At 43.8% G+C, this 23,656-nt stretch overlaps 1 pseudogene; it reads right to left on the bottom strand.

Annotated features, from left to right (window-relative positions):
- The window catches only part of LOC115462068, a 199,128-nt pseudogene that overhangs the window by 124,248 nt on the left and 51,224 nt on the right, over positions 1 to 23,656 (bottom strand).

Below are 23,656 nucleotides of genomic sequence, written 5' to 3'. Positions count from 1 at the left end.
TATGAAAATTGGCTTTTTCCAATAATTGCCCCAGTGAATGGAGGAAAGTATTGAAAAATATAGGAGAGTTTCCATCCATTCGACAGTTCACTATTCTTACTGACCGCATAGGATATTTTAAGAAAGCCCCTGAACTAAAGCAACTGATCAAAATACCTTGTTATATTAGTCTAGTAGGCAACCTGTACATTCCAAAACCAGCCTCCCTTTCTCTCAATTCTTGCATTATCAGCGAATATGTGATTCTACTGATGATTATGTTCATCCTACAAAAATCTTGAGTACTAAATTTAATTGCAAGGGACTATCCAGGCTCTATAATGAAGAAAGCTAGGAAGTGTGCATTATGTAATCCATGTGAGTGTTTCTCAGTGTACATCAGACAGACTGTAATGACCTTTGTGCATGCATTTTGAAATATAATAAAACATTTAAAACTGTTACCCATCTTTTAGAGATTTTGAATGTGTTTTCTAGTTTTCTAGGAATGCAAACTTAAAAGACATTTTAAGTTACTCTGTTTGGTTGGGAGATAATATGAAAGACATTCAGGGCAGACATATCCAATATGGTCAATGTTCAGTATGCAAATTGATGGTGAACTCTTCAGAATTTATCCATCCTAAAACAAAACAGAGATCTGCTCTACTTGCCTGCACTACTTGTCAGTCTAAGAATACTGTGTATGTATTGCAGTGTCCTTGTTCTTTATTATACGTGAGATAGACTTCTCAGGTATTGAAGATGAGATTGATTGAGCACAGACATTCAGGCTTATTTTCGAAAGAGAAAGACGCCCATATTTCGACCCAAATCGGGAGATGGGCGCCTTTCTCCCATGGGCGCCCAAATCGGTATAATCAAAAGCGGATTTTGGGCGTCTCCAACTGCAGTCTGTCGTGGGAACAGACAAAGTTGACGGGGGCGTGTCAGAGGCGTGGTGAAGGTGGGACTGGGGCGTGTTTATAGGCCGAGGAGAGATGGACGCGCTCGGCCGATAATCGAAAAAAGAAGGGCGTCAAAAGCCAGAATTTGGGTCACTTTTTCTGGACCCTTTTTTTTCACGAACAAGTCCCCACAAAGTGCCCCAACTGCCCAGATGACCACCGGAGGGAATCGGGGATGACCTCCCCTGACTCCCCCAGTGGTCACTAACTCCCTCCCACCAAAAAAAAAGAAATTTAAAAACTTTTTTGCCAGCCTCAAATATCATACCCAGCTCCATCACAGCAGTATGCATGTCCCTGGAACAGTTGTTAGTGGGTGCAGTGGACTTCAGGCAGGTGGACCCAGGCCCATCCCCCCCTACCTGTTACACTTGTGCTGGTAAATGGGAGCACTCCAAACCGCCCCCAAAACCCACTGTACCAACATCTAGGTGCCCCCCTTCAGCCATAAGTGCTATGTTAATGGTGTAGAGTTGTGGGTAGTGGGTTTTGGGGGGGATTTGGGGGGCTCAGCACCCAAGGTAAGGGAGCTATGGACTTGGGAGGTATTTTAATTTTTTTTAAAATTGTTATAAGTGCCCCCTAGGGTGCCCGGTTGGTGTCCTGGCATGTGAGGGGGACCAGTACACTACGAATCCTGGCCCCTCCCATGACCAAATGCCTTGGATTTGTTCGTTTTTGAGCTGGACGCCTTCGGTTTCCATTATCGCTGAAAACCGATATCACCCAGCTCAAATCTGCCCAAATCCGATGCATTTGCCCGGCACAAACCGTATTATCGAAACAAAAGATGGACGCCCATCTTTTTCGAAAATACGGTCTGGCCCGCCCCTTCACGGACCCGTCTATGGAGATAGACGCCCATGGAGATGGGCGTTCGATTATGCCCCTCATAGGATATCATCTGAGAAACTAATGGAGCCATTGGAAGCACTTGGTTTGGAATTAACCCATAATTTTAAGATGCTTTGATGCCCAGTATTGGAGTAAATGATTCCTTCTCCCCGTCGAGGAGATCTCCACCGCTATTTGCGTCAGATTGAACAGAAATGGATTTATTGGAGGAAGTGACATCAGCTGAAGAGATGGCTGCTTGATCAGCGAGCTCCGCAGTCTTTAGAGCAAAAGTGAGACGTCCCCCCGCATCACATCGCGAAATAGACTCCCTACCGCAAGAGAACTTGCTTCCGAAATATGGCAGCAAAGAAAAAGCTGGTGAAATTTAAATACACGTCGGATGCACCGAGTGTTGGCAAAGGAGCCGGTCTCCGGCCTTGTGGGACCAAGATGGCGGCCGAAGAAAGTGAGTCGGACCCAGACCCCGAGGAACAGATTGAAAGTGAAGCAGAGATCAGCAAGAGAGACTTTGCCAGGTGGTTTAAGGAGCTGAAAAACGAGATGTGACGACGCGACGCAGTATTTAAACTGTGGTTGCGGAGCTACGCTAGGAAGTTAAGGAAATTGGAAACAGAATGGCGGACAATGAAGAGAAAATGGAGGCAGTAACGCTGGAAGTGAGTGAACTCCGGGGCTCCCTGAAATCCGAACAGCAAGCAAGGGCAGATATGGAATTAGCGATGGAGGACTTAGAAAACCGCACCAGAAGGTGCAATTTGAGATTTCGAGGCATTCTTGAGGAGGACCAGTATAAGGACTCAGAGAAAGTGGTGCAAGAAATCTGTGCTTTTCTGCTAAATCAGGACTCAAGCGATGGAGCAAGTCTGGGGCTAGAACCTGTTGAACTAGAAAGAGCACACAGAAGCCTGGGATCACCAAAGAATGGACTCCCTCGAGACATTGTGGCCTGTTTCCATAGGTTCCTAGTCAAAGAAAAGGTATGGAAAAGAGGAAGAGAACTAGGAGATATAACCTGGAAATCAATCAAGCTCCGGATATACCAGGACTTGGCTAGGAAAACGCTACAGCGCAGAAGGGATTTTAAGGAAGTCACTAATTACTTGCAAAAATCTGGACTGCGTTATCGATGGCTGTTTCCCTTTGGGCTACAAGTATCGGTGGGAAACAACTCTCGCCGGCTCCAGTCTCCGCAGGGAGCGTGGACAATTCTAAAGCAGATGGAATGTACTGATGTCCCGAGAATGGAAGACCCAGCGCAATATTCTCAATGCAACCCCGGGAGGAAGGAACAGACAGGCTGGCAGAGGGTCGAGGGAAAGAAGAATCGTCCTCCCTCGCGGGTTGCGAGGGACAAAATGGCGAAGGAAGATGGCACCTGAATTTGAAACAGACTGTGAACGGGTATAAGTCTCCCAATATGGGAAGTGGTTGCAACAGTTTAACTAGTTGAGGGGTTAACTATGAGATTTGAGGTAGGGGGCAATGTTTGTAATAGCTGTTATAAGAGAGGGGATGTTTGTAAGGCTGATAGATTGGATAGTCATGCTCTGAAGAGGGCGTGCTTCCTAGAGGGGATAACTGGCACAAAATGGAGGATGCCAGTGGAAAGGGGGGGTTAGGGAGGGGGAACGTAGGGAGGGTGGGGGGGATAGGGGGATAGGGGAGGGAAGGGGGAGGAAGGTTACGCATTGTGTCACAGAATGTTAATGGACTAAATAGTCCGGGTAAAAGAAGTATAATTTTCAGAGAGCTGCGCAGATTAAATTGTGATATAATAATGTTACAGGAAACACATATCAGGAAGAAGGATGAATCGTTAATTATGAATAAAGGGTTGGGGGAGGGGTTTGCATTGGCTGATTCTAGGGGGAACAAGACGGGAGGTCTAGTGATTTATGTGAAAGAGCATTTGCAGTTTGTCAAAGAGGCAGTATATAAAGATACAGAGGGACGCTGCCTAGCAATCAAAGGGAAGGTGAATAATAGTAGTATTACCCTAATAAACCTATATGAACCAAATAAGGGCCAAGGGAGGTACTTTGAAACTATCAGGGCAGAACTGATTCCCTTTGTAGGGGGGGTGGTACTGATGGGGGGAGACTTTAATCATTCGGTGGAGACCCTTGATCACTCTGACAGACGGGATGAGGGGAGAGGCTATAATGGGCGCCAACTTCTTAGGCTAATGCGTGAGTTAGACCTGGTAGACATATGGAGACTGAAACACCCAGGGCAACGGCAGTACACACATTATGCTCATGTACAGGGGACATATGCTAGAATTGATGCCATTTGGGGCAGCAGGATTGTATGGGGGGACACAAAAGATGCAGAAATTGAGAGCATACATGCCTCCGACCATGCAGCAGTATAGGTGACCCTAGCAGGGCTGGGCAGGCAAGTAGCAGGTCATATCTGGAGACTCAACGAATCTTTATTAGATGGGGAAACAGATTGTCAGGAAATCAAAAGAACTATCAAAGACTATCTGGAAATAAATGACACTGGAGAAGTATCTGAGGGGATAGTTTGGGATGCACTAAAAGCAGTAATGAGGGGGGTACTAATCAAGAAAGGGACACATAAGAAGCTGAGGGTAGAGAGGGAGCTGGAAGTTAAGAAACAATTGGCCAGATGGGAAGCACTACATCAAAGGGAGGGTGGTCTCCAGCATGTGGAAGAGCTAAAAAAATGGAGAGCGGAGTTGCAAAAAAGTCAGATGAGAACCATGGAATTTCATAGGCAATTAATGCAACAGAAGTTCTTTGAGTTTAGCAACAAAGCAGGGAAACTACTAGCTAAAGGCCCGTGGGATAGAAGAATTCGGAACACGATCACCAAAATTAAAGGTCCAAAAGATATGCTGTTTTATAAAGATGAGGAAATTAGAGATCAATTTATGCAGTTCTATAAAACCCTCTACAAAACAGAGTCAATAGCAACCATAGCAGATATTACTACTACTACTATTTAACATTTCTAGAGCGCTACAAAGTGTACGCAGCGCTGTACAAACACAGAAGAAAGACAGTCCCTGCTCAAAGAGCTTACAATCTAATAGACAAAAAGTAAAGCATTTAAATTTAAAATATAAAATTTAAGATATTAGGGGCTATATACAGAGACTAGGTCTCCAGAAAGTGACAGCTCTGCAGAGAGAGGCGATGCAGGCTGAAATTACGCTGAAAGAAGTATTAGGGGTAATCAGAGGCCTAAAGGGGGGGAAGTCTCCGGGGCTAGATGGATTCACTGCCAAATACTATAAGCTCTTTCAACAGGAGTTGGGGCCTCTTCTAGTGCGAATGGGGAATGCATGCTTTGTAGGAAAGGAGTTCCCGGTCAGTATGCAAGAAACAGGGATATCGGTGTTATTGAAACCTGGGAGAGATCCCATGTTGTGCGGGTCCTATAGACAGATATCCCTGTTAAACATAGATGTCAAGATTCTAGCCAAAGTAATGGCCGACAGGCTGAATCGAATCTTACCGTCTCTGATACATGAAGATCAATCTGGTTTCATTCGCCATCGGCAGGTAGCAGATAATATTAGACGAACCCTAAATTTGATGTGGGGGGGGCACAGAGGAGAGGGAATTCTATGACATTACTAACAGTAGACGCTGAAAAGGCGTTTGACAGAGTGGAGTGGACATATTTATGGGAGGTGATGTTGGAAATGGGACTGGGGACCCCATTTGTAGGCTGGGTGAAAAGATTGTATGAACATCCGATGGCAAGGATCAAGGTCAATGGAGGATGGTCGAGCCCCTTTAATATACACCGGGGGACCAGACAGGGGTGCCCCTTGTCTCCACTGCTGTTCGCCACTTCCATTGAACCTCTGGCCCAACGAGTAAGGATGTTGAAGGAAATAAAAGGGGTACGCATGGAGGGGACAGAGCATAAATTAGTGCTTTTCGCTGATGATTTACTGTTTTACATAGGATCACCACTAGAAACACTACCGATACTTATAGAGGAATTGAACTCATTTGGGAAGCTGTCTGGATTCAAAGTAAATTTTGATAAATCTGAACTTATGGGGATAACAGTTACGGACCAGGAAACAGAACAAATAGGCCGCAGGCACGGATTCTGCTGGACGGGCAGAAGTTTCCATTACTTAGGCATACACATACCTCGGGACCTTAACATTTTATATCAATTGAATTACACACCGCTTATTTCCGCCATTCGAAGAGATTTAAATAAATGGAACGAGGGTTGGCTCTCCTGGTGGGGCCAAATAGCGGCGGTCAAGATGAATTTACTTCCCAGGCTGTTATTTTTATTTCAAACGTTACCGATTACAGTCCCTAAAGGGGAATTGCAGAAAATTCAGGTGGAATTAGGGGGATTCAAACCATGACCTTGAACCCCTTCATTTCGGAGTGGAGGAGTGGCCTAGTGGTTAGGGTGGTGGACTTTGGTCCTGAGGAACTGAGTTTGATTCCCACTTCAGGCACAGGCAGCTCCTTGTGACTCTGGGCAAGTCACTTAACCCTCCATTGCCCCATGTAAGCCGCGTTGAGCCTGCCATGAGTGGGAAAGCGCGGGGTACAAATGTAACAAAAAAAAAAAATTCCCATTTATTTGTGCTCTGGGGTAGGCTAAAGCATAAATTAAGGGGGACGCAAAATAGATCCACTTATGCGTGGCTAACGCAGGAGCCGGGGGTTCCCAGGGGGCCAAGAGAATAAAATAATGGCCTCATGGTTTGACAAAGGTTTAATCAGATTTCGAGAGTTCACGAAAGATGGCAACCTAAAGAGTTTTGAAGAGCTTCAAAGGGAATATGATCTCCCAGAGACAGATCTTTATGCTTACCTTCAAGTAAAAAACTATATGGTAGCAGCAAAATGGCATAAGGGTAATTGGTTAGAGAGTGAACAGTTTGAAAACCTGTGGGGGACCCTAACTGGGGGAGGAAAAGGGATTTCTAAATTATATGATCACATTAGAGGAACAACCTTAGAGAAGCTATCTTACATGAAAGCCTGGGAGCAAGATTTAAAGCAGGAATTCAGCAGGGGAGAGTGGAAAAAGATGTGTATGGAGGTGAAAAAGGCATCAATATGCGTGTTGGTCAAGGAGAATGTGTATAAAGTTATGAGCCGCTGGTATTATACACCAGATAGAATAAAGCTAATGTATTCGAGTGCCTCAGATACTTGCTGGAGGTGTGAGGAAGAGAAAGGGACATATTTTCACATTTGGTGGGAGTGCTCGCTTATACAAGAGTTCTGGAAATCCGTCACTGGATTCATCACACAAGTGACAGGGATCCAATTTCCCTACGATCCTAAATGCTGTCTATTAGGTTATGGGAACAAGGGAGGGAAGGCATGGCAAACTAGATTAAAACGTATGTGTTTAGCAGCAGCTAAAACAACTATATCATTGAAATGGAAACAAAAAACAGGCCCCTCGGCACGTGACTGGAAAGACAAACTGCATTTATTAATGGAAATGGAAAAAATGACAGATAAACGTAAGGAAAAATATAAGCCTAATGCAGAGGAATGGCTACATTTGGAGGGGACCTTGCAAAGGGTAGAGGGAGAGTGAGGAATTCAGGTACTAGCATGGGTGAAGAGGAGGGGCGGGGGAGAAAGGGTGGGAGGGAGGGTAGAACGGGTTTGGGGGAGGGGGGAGGAAGAGGGAGTAGGGAGGGATGGTGGAATAAAAGGAAGGGGAAAAATGATTGTTGTCAAGGCCTGAGTGGTGTTGTCTTTGAATAATATAGGCGAATTGATCTCCATGGTTTTGTACTGTTGAAGATTCAATAAAAAGTTTTGCAAATAAAAAAAAAAGAAATGGAATGTGAATCCAGCGAGACTGAACGTGGCGATTGAGAGCTTTTTCTCTAAGCTAGTTGAGAAGCTTGATTCTATGACTGAGAGATATGTCAGTGAGGAAGGGCCTGCAATGATTGGTTATTTCAACGTAGACATTCTGAAGGATGAGCGCGATCATTTTGGAGACGGTTATTGGAAACTGTGGGATTCTGTTCTGCTCTGAAATAACAAAGGCTGTTGGTGTTTCTCCGATTTCTTTTAAATTTACTACACTGTAGTTTCATCGCATGCCCCCTAGTCCTGGTATTTTTGGAAAGCGTGAACAGATGCTTCACATCCACCTGTTCCACTCCACTCATTATTTTATATACATCTATCATGTCTCCCCTCAGCTGTCTCTTCTCCAAGCTGAAAAGTCTTTCTTCATAGGGAAGTCGTCCCATCCCCGCTATCATTTTAGTTGCCCTTCGCTGCACCTTTTCCAATTCTACTATATCTTTCTTGAGATGCGGCGACCAGAATTGAACACAATACTCAAGGTGTTTTCCATACCTTTCCTAATAATACCCAACATTCTATTCGCTTTCCTAGCTGCAGCAGCACACTGAGCAGAAGGTTTCAGTGTATTATCGACGATGACACCCAGATCCCTTTCTTGGTCCGTAACTCCTAACGTGGAACCTTGCATGACGTAGCTATAATTCGGGTTCTTTTTTCCTACATGCATCACCTTGCACTTGCTCACATTAAACGTCATCTGCCATTTAGCTGCCCAGTCTCCCAGTCTCGTAAGGTCCTTCTGTAATTTTTCCAATCCTGTCGCGAGTTAACGACTTTGAATAACTTTGTGTCATCAGCAAATTTAATTACCTCGATAGTTACTCCCATCTCTAAATCATTTATAAATATATTAAAAAGCAGAGGTCCTAGCACAGACCCCTGAGGAACCCCACTAACTACCCTTCTCCATTGTGAATACTGCCCATTTAACCCCACTCTCTGTTTCCTATCCTTCAACCAGTTTTTAATCCACAATAGGACATTTCCTCCTATCCTCCAATTTCCTCTGTAGCCTTTCATGAGGTACCTTGTCAAACGCCTTTTGAAAATCCAGATACACAATATCAACCGGCTCCCCTTTGTCCACATGTTTGTTTACTCCTTCAAAGAAAGAATTGAAGTAAATTGGTCAGGCAAGATTTCCCCACACAAAAGCCGTGCTGACATGGTCTCAGTAATCCATGTCTTTGGATGTGCTCTGTAATTTTGTTTTTGATAATAGCCTCTACCATTTTCCCCGGCACCGACATCAGACTCACTGGTCTATAATTTCCCAGATCTCCCCTGGAACCTTTTTAAAAAATCGTCGTTACATTGGGCACCCTCCAATCTTCCGGTACCATGCTCGATTTTAAGGATAAATTGCATATCACTAACAGTAGCTCTGCAGGTTCATTTTTCAGTTCTATCAGTACTCTAGGATGAATACCATCCAGTCCAGGAGATTTGCTACTCTTCAGTGTGCTGAACTGCCCCATTACGTCCTCCAGTTTTACCGTGAAGTCAGTTTCTCCGACTCGCCCGCTTGAAAGATTTAAAGAAAAAATTAAACGGCACAAGCAACTATCGACCAGTAGCATCAATTCCCCTGATAGTCAAATTAATGGAAAGCATGGTAACCAAACAACTTACCAACTACCTAACCAAATTCAATATATTACATGATTCACAGTCAAGATTTCGATCCAACCACAGCACTGAAACAGTTATAACCACTCTCATAACCAAATTTAAACAATTAATTGCAACTGGAAACAATGTGCTTCTACTAACATTTGACACGTCCAGTGCGTTCGACATGGTCAGCCACAAAATACTCTCGAATATCCTGGACTACTTTGGGATTTGAGGAAACGTACTTAGATGGTTCGAAGGTTTCCTAACAGCAAGAACCTATCAAGTGATATCAAACTCAAAAACATCAACACCATGGAAACCCGAATGTGGAGTACCACAAGGATCACCGCTTTCACCAACTCTTTTTAACTTAATGATAATACCATTAGCCAAATCGCTATCCAACCAAGGACTCAACCCGTACATCTATGCAGACGATGTCACGATATATATCCCGTTCAAACACGATCTAATAGAAATCACAAATGAAATTAAACACACCCTCCAAATAATGAATTCATGGGCGGATGCATTCCAACTAAAGCTAAATGCAGAAAAAACACAATGCCTTATTCTGTCCTCACAATATAACACAAACAAACCAAGCACCATAAATACCCCAGATTACACCCTTCCGGTCTCAGTCTGAAAATTCTGGGAGTCATAATCGACCGAAATCTAACACTCGAAGACCATGCGAAAAATACTGCAAAGAAAATGTTCTACTCAATGTGGAAACTTAAAAGGATCAAACCTTTCTTCCCAAGGGAAATATTCCATAGCCTGGTACAATCGATGGTGCTAAGTCATCTAAATTATTGCAATGCTATCTATGCCGGATGCAAAGAACAAGTCATTAAGAAGCTTCAGACAGCTCAAAACACAGCAGCCAGACTCATATTTGGGAAAGCGAAATACGAAAGCGCCAAACCCCTAAGAGAAAAGCTACACTGGCTCCCTTTAAAAGAACGAATTGCGTTCAAAGTTTGCACCATGGTCCACAAAATCGTTCACGGGGAAGCTCCGACCTATATGTCAGACCTCGTAGACTTGCCTACAAGGAATGCAAAAAGATCATCTCGAACATTCCTCAATCTCCACTACCCCAGTTGCAAAGGACTGAAATATAAATCCACATATGCATCCAGCTTCTCCAACGTATGCACACAGCTATGGAACGCATTACCGAAGGCCATAAAATCAATACATGATCTAACAATCTTCCGTAGACTACTGAAAACGAACCTGTTCAAGAAGACTTACCATAATGTTCCATCTTAAATACAAAATAAATAGACTTTTACATGAACTAGACAAAACCGAACTCTTGTCACTTGACTGTTTAACCTCACTGCTATTAAAGAAAGCTAAACAATATGCACTACCAATCTATTTCATAAATTGAAGATGACATCTCTATAGTCGACGACCTAACTTATGCTACAACTCATTTTATCACTTAGAAACCTCTATGCAATGCCGTAATGCATTCCTCTGTACCATGTATGTATGCAACTTGATGCAAAATCATTTGTATGCAATACCACAATGTATTCCTCTTTACCATGTATGTATACAACTAAATGTATTACCATTTGAAATTCTGTACCCGGAAATGGCGATCGCCGTCACAGCATAATGTAAACCACATTGAGCCTGCAAATAGGTGGGAAAATGTGGGATACAAATGCTACAAATAAATAAATAAATAAAAATACCATTTTCAACACCGGTATCCTACCCAAATCTTCCTCGGTGAAGACCGAAGCAAAGAATTCATTCAATCTCTCCACTACGTCTTTATCTTCCTTGATCGCCCCTTTTACCCCTTGGTCATCCAGCGGCCCAACCGATTCTTTTGCCGGCTTCCTGCTTTTAATATACCGAAAGAAATTTTTGCTATGTTTTTTTTGCCTCTAATGCTATCTTTTTTTCGTAATCCCTCTTGGCCTTCCTTATCTGCGCCTTGCATTTGCTTTGACACTCCTTATGCTGCTTCTTGTTATTTTCAGCCCTACTAGAATACTCCTTCCCTTCATACACACAATTTCTATCCATAAGGATTCCACACTACTATCTGTTTCACATAGAATGTTTATTTTGTTTGACTCAATTCCTTCTTTAACATATAGTGCAAATCCACCTCTAATTTGATCCACCCTATCATTGTGATATACTTTGTACCCTGTTAACACAGTGTCACATTGATTGTCCTCCTTCCACCAGGTCTCTGAGATGCCTATTATATCTACCTCTTCATTTAGTGCTGTATACTCTAATGCTCCCATTTATTTTTTAGGCTTCTAGCATTTGTATACAGACACTTCAAATTGTGTTTTTTCCTTGTATCTACAAGATGCTTAGAACTTGATGGCGATAAGGTGCACCCTTTACTCTGCTATCTGATTAAACACTACTGGCTTTCTTTCGCCATTGTTGAAAACTCTCTATTGGAATTCCATAAATGATCTACAGATGGGAGTAACTAGTGAGGTAATAAAATTTACTGATTACATAAACTTATTCGAATTTGTTAAATCGCAAAAGGATTGTGAAAAATTGCAAAAGGACCTTACAAGACTGGGAGACTAGGCATCCAAATGGCAGACGACATTTAAAGTAAGCAAGTGAAAAGTAATGCAGGCAGGAAAGAGGAACTCAAACTATACCAAATGTGATGCAAGATTCCACATTAGGAGTCACCACACGGGAAGAGGATCTAGGTGTCATCATTGATGATACATTGAAATCCTCTGCTCAGTGTGCAGCATTGGATAAGGAAATAAATAGGAATTATTAGGAAAGGAATGGAAAACAAAAAAGAGAATTTTATAAAGCCTCTGATTCACTCCATGGTCCGACTGCACCTGGAATACTGTGTGCAATTCTGGAGACCACATCTCAAAAAAGATATAACAGAATTAGAAAAAGTAAAAAGAAGGGCAACAAAAATGATAAAGGGAACGGGATGACTTCACCATGAGGAAAGGCTAAAGCAACTAGGGCTCTTCAGTTTGGAGAACAGATGGCTGAGAGATATGATAGAGGTCTATAAAATACTGAGTAGAGTGGAATGGGTAGATGTGAATCTCTTGTTTACTCTTTCCAAAAATACTTGGACTAGGGGGCACGTAATGAAGCTACTAGGTAGTAAATTTAAAACAAAAAGGAGAAAATATTTCTTCAATCAACACACAATTACACTCCAGAATTCGTTGTCAGAGAATGTGGTAAAAGCAGTTATCTTAGCAGGGTTTAAAAAAGGGTTGGATAATTTTCTAAAAGAAAAGTCCATAAGCCATTATTAAGGGACTTGGGAAATCCACTACTTATTTCTAGAATACGCAGCATAAAATCTGCCTTACTGTTTTGGTATCTTGCCAGTTACTTGTGTCCTGGATTGGCCACTGTTAGAAACAGGATACTGGGCTTGATGGACCTTTGGTCTGTCCCAGTACGGTGGTGCTTATGTTCTTATTGAATTATATGATGGTAGTTCTATATGTATAATCTATTTCTACGAGATCCATTCCCCCTCCTGCTCTAGGAATGTACAGTCTCAGCATGCACTAATTCTTACACACAACCTCATGAGAGCTAAGGAGTTTTACTATTCATACATCCATCTTTTCAAGGTATTTAAGAGGCCAGTCCACAATTCCAAAGCTATACAAAAGTATAGGGATCACAAACTGGTTGATGGCTTGTACATTATTCTTTGATGTTAGAGCACTTTTCAGTATCAATTTTAATCTCCTATAATATTCTTTGCTGGTCTTTTCTCTCAGTAATTTATACTGGATTCTTCGATATTCCTCGACTCCTGGATATTTGTAAGTCTCTTCCTGTTCAAGCTCCTTGACAGCACAATCATCAGAGAGATGTTTTCAGTTTTACTTAATTTTCCTCCTAGGAAAATTGCCTTAGCACATTCATCCAAGCCAAAAGCCATGCTGATGATATCTGAAAAGCTTTTCACTAAATGGAGTTGTTCTGACAGATGTTGATTATTGGAACTGTAGAACATCAAATCATCTACAAACAGCAGGTCTGATGTAACCTCTGCATCTTTGAGTGAGAAAACAATAGGGCAAGCAGTCCACAAATCCAAAGTGGAAGATAAAACGAGGCACCCAGAAACAGGATGCTTGCTTCATTTTTATCTGTTGAACCAGCCAAGGTGAAGTCCGTAGTTTTACATCAGCTGCTAATCTTGTCCCTGACACAGCTGGTATTTCAGGTGAAACATGGGCATGTCGGGCACAGATGATTTATTACCTGGGAGGCTTTAGTTAACAAATAAAGACTGTGTGCTTTCTACAAGGTCTCCCTCCTTATTTTATCTCCAGTGTGAATTCTTTCATGAACTCTGAGGTTACTTGCACGATTGAAGCTTTTATCACATTCAGAACATTTATATGGTTTTTCTCCAGTGTGGATTCTTTCATGAACTCTGAGGTTACTTGCACGATTGAAGCTTTTATCACATTCAGAACATTTATATGGTTTTTCTCCAGTGTGGATTCTTTCATGATTTCTGAGGCTACTTGTATAATAGAACCTTTTATCACATTCAAAACATTTATATAGTTTTCCTCCATTGTGAATTCTGTCATAAGTTCTGATGGCACTTTGATTATTAAAGCTGTTATCACGTTCAGAATATGTATATGGTTTCTCTCCAGTGTGGATTGTTTCATGAATTCTGAGATTACTTTTTTGATTGAAGCTTTTATCACATACTGAATATTTAAACAGCTTCGCTTCTTGGAGGTTCATTTCATGCTCTTGTCTCTTTCTTGTGTTGGTTAATTCATGTCTTTTCAGTTGAAATGTTTGACTGAAGCTTTCATCATGTGCAGAACATTTTGGTGGTTTTTTCCCTTTGTGAACTTCATGATGAATTATAAGCTGTGATTTATATGTAAAACATTTTTCATATTCAGTACACTGGAATGACTTGTGTCTGTGAACCTTTTTTTCTCCTGTCAGGTTTAAATTCTCAGACAACCTTTCCTCACATGCAATGCCCTGAAACAGTCTCTCTCCATCGAGTCTCTGAACTTGTGCAAGATTTGAGAAATGATTGGAATTTCTCTCTTGTTCATTACATGCGTTGGGTCTGTCTCCTTTCTGAAGTTTTTCTTTCATGCTGGGTGGAGTAACTTTACTCATACCTCCCACACAATCAGCTAAAGGGTCTGTGCTGTCTCTGGAGGGGTCTTTATGTTTCAATTCCTCCATCTGCTGCCCATTGCACTCTCTCATTCTCTTACTGTTGCTCCCAAATCCATCATCTGTTGGATAAAAATGAGAGTATGTACGTAAATTATACAGCCATTGAGTAAGATATATATTGGTAAATATGCTCACAGGATTCTTTATGATTCAACATTTTTTATTGATGACAATTCAAAGGAAACACATTCCACAATCTAATTATACAGGAGCTCAAATATGAAAATGTACTCAGTAAGATCCAATTACTACAGTCCGTCATCAAACGTTTAACATTTTATCCCCACCCCACCCCTCTATTTTATGTTCAATGTTTATGTTTATATTTTTATATTGATGATGCATCCCATAAAACGACTACCACTTCTAATATGCCATACACCAATACTTGGAACAACCCCATCCATATGCAAGTCATCAAAAGTTGGATCATCAAATGTTTCCAAGCATTGACCCCCCCTCCTTCCCCCCTCACAACTATGCATGAACAGTTTTTAACAGCGTTTAACAATATTTATTATTGCGTGACTGTTATCTTAGGCCTCCTATCCCATGTAACTCCCTCCTCAGACAAAACAACTCCCTGAACAATCTCATGGTCCTCTGAGGCCTCCCTATCCCTCGATTATTCCCCTTTATTCCATATTATTCCTTTCCCGCTTTTGCTATCCCCCCAAGAAAAGAAATAATAAAAAAAGGAGGGGGTAAACAAGTAAGAGGGGAGGTCCACCAGCCAACTTTCCGAATCATGATCCCTGCCTAATTCCCCCCTTTAACTGCCGCGGAGCATCCCCACCCTGCCCCTTCAACCGGAGTTCAGCAACAAACTCCTAGCCCTATGCGAGAGGGATTCAACATACATGCCCCACACCGCTTAGAAATTGCTTTAACCTTTTCGGTTTATGTCTAGCATATTGACACTCCTCACAGGAATCTTTAAAGAATCTGCTTCATCAAGTCTCCATGGGGCTCACTTTCAAAGCACTTAGAGGGGCATAATCGAATGCGAACGCCCATCTCCATGGGCGTCTATGTCCGAGAACGGGTACGTGAAGGGGTGGGACAGACCGTATTTTCGAAAAAAATGGCCGCCCATCTTTTTTTTCCGATAATACGGTTTGTGCCCGGCAAATGCATCGGAGTTGTGCGGATTTGAGCTGGGCGATTTCGTTTTTCAGCGATAATGGAAACCGAAGGCGTCCAGCGCAAAAACGAACAAATCCAAAGCATTTGGTTGTGAGAGGGGCCAGGATTCGTAGTGCACTGGTCTCCCTCACATGCCAGGACACCAACCGGGCACCCTAGGGGGCACTTGTAACAATTAAAAAAAAAAAGTCAAATACCTCCCAAGTCCATAGCTCCCTTCCTTTGGGTGCTGAGCCCCTCCAATCCCCCCCAAAACCCACTGCCCACAACTCTACACCATTACCATAGCCCTTATGGCTGAAGGGGGGCACCTACATGTGGGTACAGTGGGTTTTGGGGGCGGTTTGGAGGGCTCCCATTTACCACCACAAGTGTAATAGGTAGGGGGAGGATGGGCCTGGGTCCACCTGCCTGAAGTCCACTGCACCCACTAACAACTGCTCCAAGGACCTGCATACTGCTGTGATGGAGCTGGGTACGGCATTTGAGGGTGGCATACAGGCTGGAAAACAAAGTTGTTAAAGTTGTTTTTCTTTTGGTGGGAGGGGGTTAGTGACCACTGGTGGAGTCAGGGGTGGTCATCCCCGATTCCCTCCGGTGGTCATCTGGCATTTAGGACACTTTTTTGGGACTTGTTCATGAAAAAAAAGGGTTCAAAAAAAGTGACCTAAATTCGCGCTAAAAACGCCTTTCTTTTTTCGATTATCAGCCGAAGGCGCCCATCTCTCCTCAGCCGATAAACACACCCCAGTCCCACCTTCACCACGCCTCCCATACGCCCCCGTCAACTTTGTTCATTCCCGTGACGGAGTGCAGTTGAAGACGCCCAAAATCGGCTTTCAATTATACCGATTTGGGCGCCTTTGCGAGATGGGCGCCTATCTCCCGATTTGGGTCGAAATCTGGAGGCCCATCACTTTCGAAAATAAGGCTGTTAGTAACCTATGGAACTTTGTAAGTCTAAGTGCTTTGAAAATACGCCCCCATATGTCATATAAATAGGAGACTGTGGGCCGCATGACTTGTGGCCGAAAGTAACAAAGGGGCTGATATTCAGACCATAGGAGGCAGCTCAGCTAATTACCGCAGTCAGCAGTGAGACTAGATATTCAATCCTGGGCCATTTCCATTGACTGGCATTGAATATCCGGTTTATTTTTGGCTAGTTTAAACTAACTGGCTAAGCTGATATTCAACACTGGTCGGCGGCCCAAAGATAGGCCTGCTATTTCGGCAGTAGGATTTGGCTGCCAAACTTAGCTGCTGATGCACTGAATATTAGCGGAGAGCCAATCACATTGTGCAATATAACTGGTTACCCACTAAGTGCTGACAGAGAAGATTCAGTGGCTATCTCCTGCTGAATATTTCCGGATAGCCGGTTAAGCGCTATTTAACCGGCCAGGAGCCATTTCTGGCCAGTTAAATATCACTGCATATCAGAGGAATGATGGCATGGTGACGGTCCTCCCCTTCTTGTCTGGGCTGGCTGCCATTTCTGAAGGCTTGAGGAGATCTCCTCAAAATGATGTCAGCGACTTGGGCTGACTGGGTTGGTGGCCAGTTGGTTTGGGGGGAGAAGCTTAGCTGTCCGTAAAATTCTTTTTTTTTTTTTTTTTTAATTTTGAGCTTTATTAAGAAAAAGAATAACAAAGATTGTTCAACCACAATATATCACACAATTATGAATCTTCACTGACCCAATCCCACCCTACCCCCAACCATTCCCATCCCACTACAGCCAAGTCCAGAACTCCCATTCTGGAAACAGTATTGGTGCCCTCTGTCCCCCATTCAAAGAAAAACCTGATCTCCTGGATCACTCAGGACCTTGAAATGGGTCCCAGCACTCCAGATGTCCACCAATGGTGATAGGTGTCCCAAGTCATATGAAAAGAAAGCATCTGACCATGCTGGATAGCAGCAAGTTTAGTCATCTGGTAAACGTAATCCATTTTTCAAAGGACCTTGTCCACAGAAGGTGCCAGTGGTTGTTTACAAGCGGCTGCTAAAACAAATTTACTAGCCATAAAAAGAATAGTAGCTAATTTATGCTGCTCCTTTTTCATTCCAACAGACTTGAAATAGAGCAAACAATACTCCGCCTGGACTGAAATAAAGGCCACTTGAAGATTTTGTTGTAGAGTGTGCATTATGGTACTCTAGAAGGGCTGTATTACTGAGCAAATCCACCAAATATGATACATATCCCCTCGCTGACCACAATTTCTCCAAAACATCCTGATGCCCGTTTTAAATATCCGGTCAAGACGAAAGGGGGTATAGTACCATCAATACAAAATTGTATAATTATTTTCCACCAAACTACTGGCAATTGAGACCTTGACCAAATGCTTAAAAGCAATTTCCCATTGCTGAGGTTCCCATTGCTTCCCCAAATCCACTTCCTATTTATGAAAACAATGCTGTATGGAAATGGGCGAAAGGAGCAAGGCCTTATATATTTGTGTTTTACTACCCCTAGCGTGTTCCCTCTCTTACTGCCTGCTCCAGAAGAGTCTCTACCAACTCCAGTTCTCCATGGGCCCTGTGGACAATAAAATCACACAACTGCCAATATTGAAAATTTATGAACATCAAAGAGCCCATATTCTTCCTGTAATTCTGAAAACAAGATAAAGCCCCCCCTCCCAAAACTGGCCCAAGATGCGGAGTCCCTGGCGCTCCCACTTCTTACATGTTAAGTCTAGGTGTCCAGGAAAGAAGCCTGGAACATGGCAAATCACCATCTATAAGAAATACTTATGCTTGAGGAAAAAACGGTCCCCTATTCCACAACACGTACAAAGCGGAAAACAGAGGCCTATCGGGATTGTTTTCAGTAAAGCTGCAAGATCTTTTCTTGGAAGCCAAATTACCTCCCAAAGCGGAGTATCCCCATCCAAGACTGCTCAAGGCTCACCCAGACCTTAGAAGAATAGGAAAGCCACTCTGACAAGATGCAGAGTTGAGCAGCCTGGAAATACAACTTAAAGTTAGGAATTCCCATGCCCCCATGAACTTTAGGCTGATATAAAATGGATCTGTGGACCCTCGGAATACGTGAAAGCTCATTTAAGCAGTTTAGTAAAGAATGCCCCAGGTGTAGGGAGGGGGAAAGGCATGAATAAGTACAGTAACTTTGGCAAAAGCATCTTCTGATAGCGTGGATCCGCCCAATCCATGAGAGGTTTAACCCCTCCCAGCAATCCATACTGCAAATAATTCACACAATTTGAAGGGAAAATTAGCTTTGTATAATTATTTAATGGTCGAGGTGATGTTAGCAACCCACTGAAACGGAACAGCAGCCACTACCGCATCTACTAATGTCAAAAATCTCAGATTTCAAAGATTCCCCTGGGCTAGTCAGTGTGAGCAAAATTTCATCCATGAATAGTAAAACCGTATGTTCTCCTGGTCCCTGAGCAGCTACACTGGCTACCAGTACTGTGCAAGGCTAAATTTTAAACTCTGTATTTGATTTTCAAGGCCCTCAGACAAAATGGGCCAAGAGTACTTAAAAAATAAGTTAACCCTTTATACACCTTTAAGAGCTCTAAGGTCCTCTGAAGGATCATCACTATCTGTACCTTCGTCAAAAGAAATTGTACGATGTGATACCTGCCAGCGAGCCTTCTCAGGAGTAGTCCCCACGCTCTGGAATTTACTCCCAGAGGGGCTAAGTATAACTTGAAACTATCTCTATTTCAGGAAGCAGGTGAAAGCCTGGCTCTGCTCCCAAGCCTTTAATACGTAGAGTGACTGACTATACACCCATTCTGCACCTGGACTAGCTTGCTACACATACTGTAACTTAGCTCAGTTCCTTATCTCTTGCCAAACTATACAAAGAACGTGCCTTGATTTTAGCTAACCATCAAATTATCCCAACTGACTCTGTACTACTCATCTTGTTCCCATCATATATCTGCTCTTGGTCCCTCAGCTATATGGTAAGTCGTATTTTAGAAACTATTTGGCATCATATCTGTTAGTTGAATGTTCTAATGCATGCTTATTAGGTGTATCATTAGTATTATGCTTAACATCCTATATAATAATTTGCACCTCCAACATTCTACGTCTGGATGCCTGGATTCGTAACATCCATTCCCACTCATTGCCCCGCCCTCGCATTAAAACGTATTGACATCAGAGGGCGGAACAATGAGGGGGAAGGGAACACTGGAGGCAAGATGATGTCAGGAGGAGAGAATTGCGGACATCGAGGGGAGGAAGGGAAGGGGAGGGCAGGGCAGAGGAGAATTGATGGACATGGATGGGATGGGAGAACAGTCATAGGCGCCCCATATAAAAGGCTGTGACCTTCCCCTGGCTGCTGCCCCCCCAAACGCGCAGCCAGGCAGCTCTCAGACGGTCCCTCCGCTCCTTCCCGCCCTCAGCTCCCGACTGACAGCCCTCCTCTCCGTTCCTCCTCCCCATGTGCGTGTTTAACCCTTTTAGTTTCAGGTGCAGCGACAGCAGTGAAGAAGACAACACAGCGGGCTCGCCTCTGGCTTCTCCCTTCCCTCACACAGTGTCCCGCCTTCTGCAATGATGCATTTCCTGTTTCTGTGAGGGCGGGACACTGTGTGAGGGAAGGAAGAAGCTGTGTTGTCTTCTTCACTGCCATCGTTGCGCCTGAAAGTAAAAGGGTTAAACGTGCGGGGGGGGGGGGGGGGGGAAGGAACGGAGAGGAGGGCTATCAGGGAGCTGAGGGAGGGCGGGGAGAATCGCTGGACATGGATGGGAGGGCAGGGGGAGAGAAGAGATGACTGGAATTGGAGAGGAGGTCATGGGGAGAAGAGATCGCTGGACAGGAGAGGAGGGGAGAGCAGGGAGAGAGAAGAGATCAATGGACAGGAGGGGAGGGCAGGGGAGACAGGAGAATTGCTTGACATGCATGGATGGAGGGGGCAAGGGAGAGAGCAAATTTGCTGGATATGGGTGGATGGAGGAGAGGGCAGGGGAGAATGGAGATTTCCTGGACATGGATGGAGGGGAAGGGAGGGCAGGGGAGAGAGGAGAATTGCTGAACATGGATGGATGAATGGAGGGGGCAGGGGAGAGAGGAAATTTGCTGGATATGGGTGGATGGAGAGGGCAGGGGAAAATGGAGAGTTGCTAGACATGGATGGATGGAGGGGAGGGAAGTCAGGAAGGAGATGCACATGGATGGAGGGGAGGGAAGAGAGGAGAGGAGAAATGCTGGACATGGATGGAGTCTTTTAAAAAAATACCATAAAAATCACAAAAAAAGAAAGATTAAAACAAAAAAAAACATAGATAAAACAATCCGTATCTCATACCCCTGGAGCATATTACTCATTATACACCCTTCCCAATTACTTATCTTGACAGAACATTTCTCCTAACGGTTCCCTTAAAAAACATAATCGCCATTACAAGATAACTTTGCTAGCGCCCGTTTCATTTGTGTGAGAAACGGGCCTTTTTTACTAGTTGTATTATATCTCTGGTATTTGAATTCCAGTGCTGTAAAATGTGTATATTTTTGATACTGTTTCACGGTAGTTCCATTATTAGTTTTCAATTTACTATTTTCAAGTTTATCTCATTTATTGTATTTATGTTTATTCTTGGTTATTTGACTATTATTATGCTGTTAACAAAATTGTAAGTTTTATAATAAACTGTGCCTGCTGTACACTGCCTTGAGTGAATCTCTTCATAAAGACGGTTAATAAATCCTCCCCCCCCCCCCCCCCAAAAAAAAATAATCCTCAGATGTTCCGGTATCAAGTCTGCCAGCGATTCTATGACCAAGGCAAAAAGTAAGGGCGATAGGGCACAACCCTGTCTAGTTCCCCAAAGAGCAAATACAGTTGTACAAGTCCCATTGATCTTAAGGCTACCCAGCAGATTCGTATAGATAAGCTGCAACCATTGTAGATATTGTCCCCTCAGCCCCAGATAATGCAACACCTGAAACAGAAAAGTCCAATGAACATGGTAACAGGTCTTCTCTGCATCGAGAGAAAGCAAGAGCATCAGAGTATGGACCAGCTGAGCTTGATGTAAAAGTGAAGCATTCCACGAATGTCGTCAAAAGTCTGGCAACCTTGAATGAATCCAGCCTGATCCTCATACAGGAGCCTGGGGAGATATCTCTGAAGGCGACTGGCCAAGATTTTCATAAAGAGTTTGCAATAAGTGTTTAAAAGAGATATAAGCCAATAACAAGTGCTCAATAATGGCTCTCTCTCTGGATTAGCTAACACTGAAATCAAGGCTAATTGTCAACAATACAGGAGCTCAGACAGGTTCACCAGATGATTAAACACCCGAAGCAACACCTAGACAAGAATTTTACCAAACATTTGTAAAATCTATTAGAAAACCCATCACAACCCGGGTCTTAACCAAAGTGAGGTCCTTGATGGCCCCTGAAGCTCTGCCAAAGTAACTGGAGCAGACAAGGATTACACCTCAGCCAAAGAAAATCTAGGCAGCGGTGTCCTAGCAAGATAATGTCTGATATCTGATTCTGTAGGATGTATGTCATGCGTATAGATTACTACTACTACTACTAATGATTTCTATAGCACTACTAGACGTACACAGCACTGTACACTTGAACATGAAGAGACAATCCCTGCTTGAGAGAGCTTACAATCTAATTAGGACAAACAGGACAAATAAGAGATAAGGGGATTAATAGGATGAGAATGAAAAAAAAACATGGGTACTGAACAAGTGAACAGGGGTTAGGAGTTAAAGCAGCATCAAAAAGGTGGGATTTTAGCCTAGATTTGAAGTCAGCCAGAGATGGAGCTTGACATACCGGCTCAGGAAGTCTATTCTAAGCATATGGTACAGCAAGATAAAAGGAATGGAGTCTGGAGTTAGCAGTGGAGGAGAAGGGTACAGGTAAGAGAGATTTACCCAATGAACGGAGTTCCTGAAGAGCAATGTAGGGAGAGAGAAGAGTGGAGAGGTACTGAGGTGCGGCAGAGTGAATGCACTTGTAAGTCAATAAGACAAGTTTGAACTGTATGTGGAAATGGATAGGGAGCCAATGAAGTGACTTGAGGAGAGGGCTAATATGAGCATAGTAACACTGGCGGAATATAATTCATGCAGCAGAATTTTGAACAGATTGAAGAAAGAGATGGCTTAATGTGAGACCTGTGAGAAAGAAGTTGCAATAGGCTAAGCAAGAGGTGATAAGAGTGTGGGCAGTGGTGTAGCAAGGGCAGGGCGGTGGGGGCGGTCCGCCCTGGGTGTCAGCGGGTGGGGGGTGCTCCGTCGTCTCCTGCCACCACTTTTCCTGTTTTAAAAAAAATCCATGCAGCGATGCAGGCAGCGCTTCGCGTTTGCCCTGTGTGTGCTGTAAAAGCTGAAAATCGCCTCGCTGGCGTCGGGCCTTCCCTCATGATGTCCCGTCCTCTTCTGAGGTAACTTCCTATTTCCTCGAGGGCGGGACATCGTGAGGGAAGGCCCGACGCCAGCGAGGCGATTTTCAGCTTTTACAGCACACACAGGGCAGACGCGAAGCGCTGCCTGCATCGCTGCATGGATTTTTTTAAAAACAGGCAGGGTGGTGGCAGGAGAAGAGGGCCCTGTCAGCCTGGACGGAGGGGAGACGGGGAGCCCAGAGGGGAGAAGGGGATTGGGGAGGGGGAGCGGGGCATGGGTGGGGGAGGGGAGAAGGGTCTGAAGCTGGAACTGGGGTCTGACAAGGGGGCATGAGGGAAAATGGGTCCATGCCTGGGGCAGGTGGGAGAATGTGTCTGGGGCTGAAAAGGGGGGATGCAAGGCATGTGGTGGATGAAGGGGGCTTAAAAGGAGGGTAGTTGGGATAAGGGGGCTAGTACTGGAACTGGGGGCTGAAAAGGGGCAGGGGCTGGAACTGTGGGGACTGGGGGCTTTAAAGGGGACAGGGAGAATTGGCTGGGGCTGAAGCTCGGGACTGGTGAGAGAAAAGGGCTGGGGTTGAAACTAGGGGCTGAAAAGGGGACAGTGAGA

Source organism: Microcaecilia unicolor, chromosome 2 (assembly GCF_901765095.1).
Source record: "Microcaecilia unicolor chromosome 2, aMicUni1.1, whole genome shotgun sequence".
Lineage (NCBI taxonomy): Eukaryota > Metazoa > Chordata > Amphibia > Gymnophiona > Siphonopidae > Microcaecilia > Microcaecilia unicolor.
Note: the sequence above shows the minus strand (reverse complement) of the source record. Positions and strands in the feature narration are given on the sequence as shown.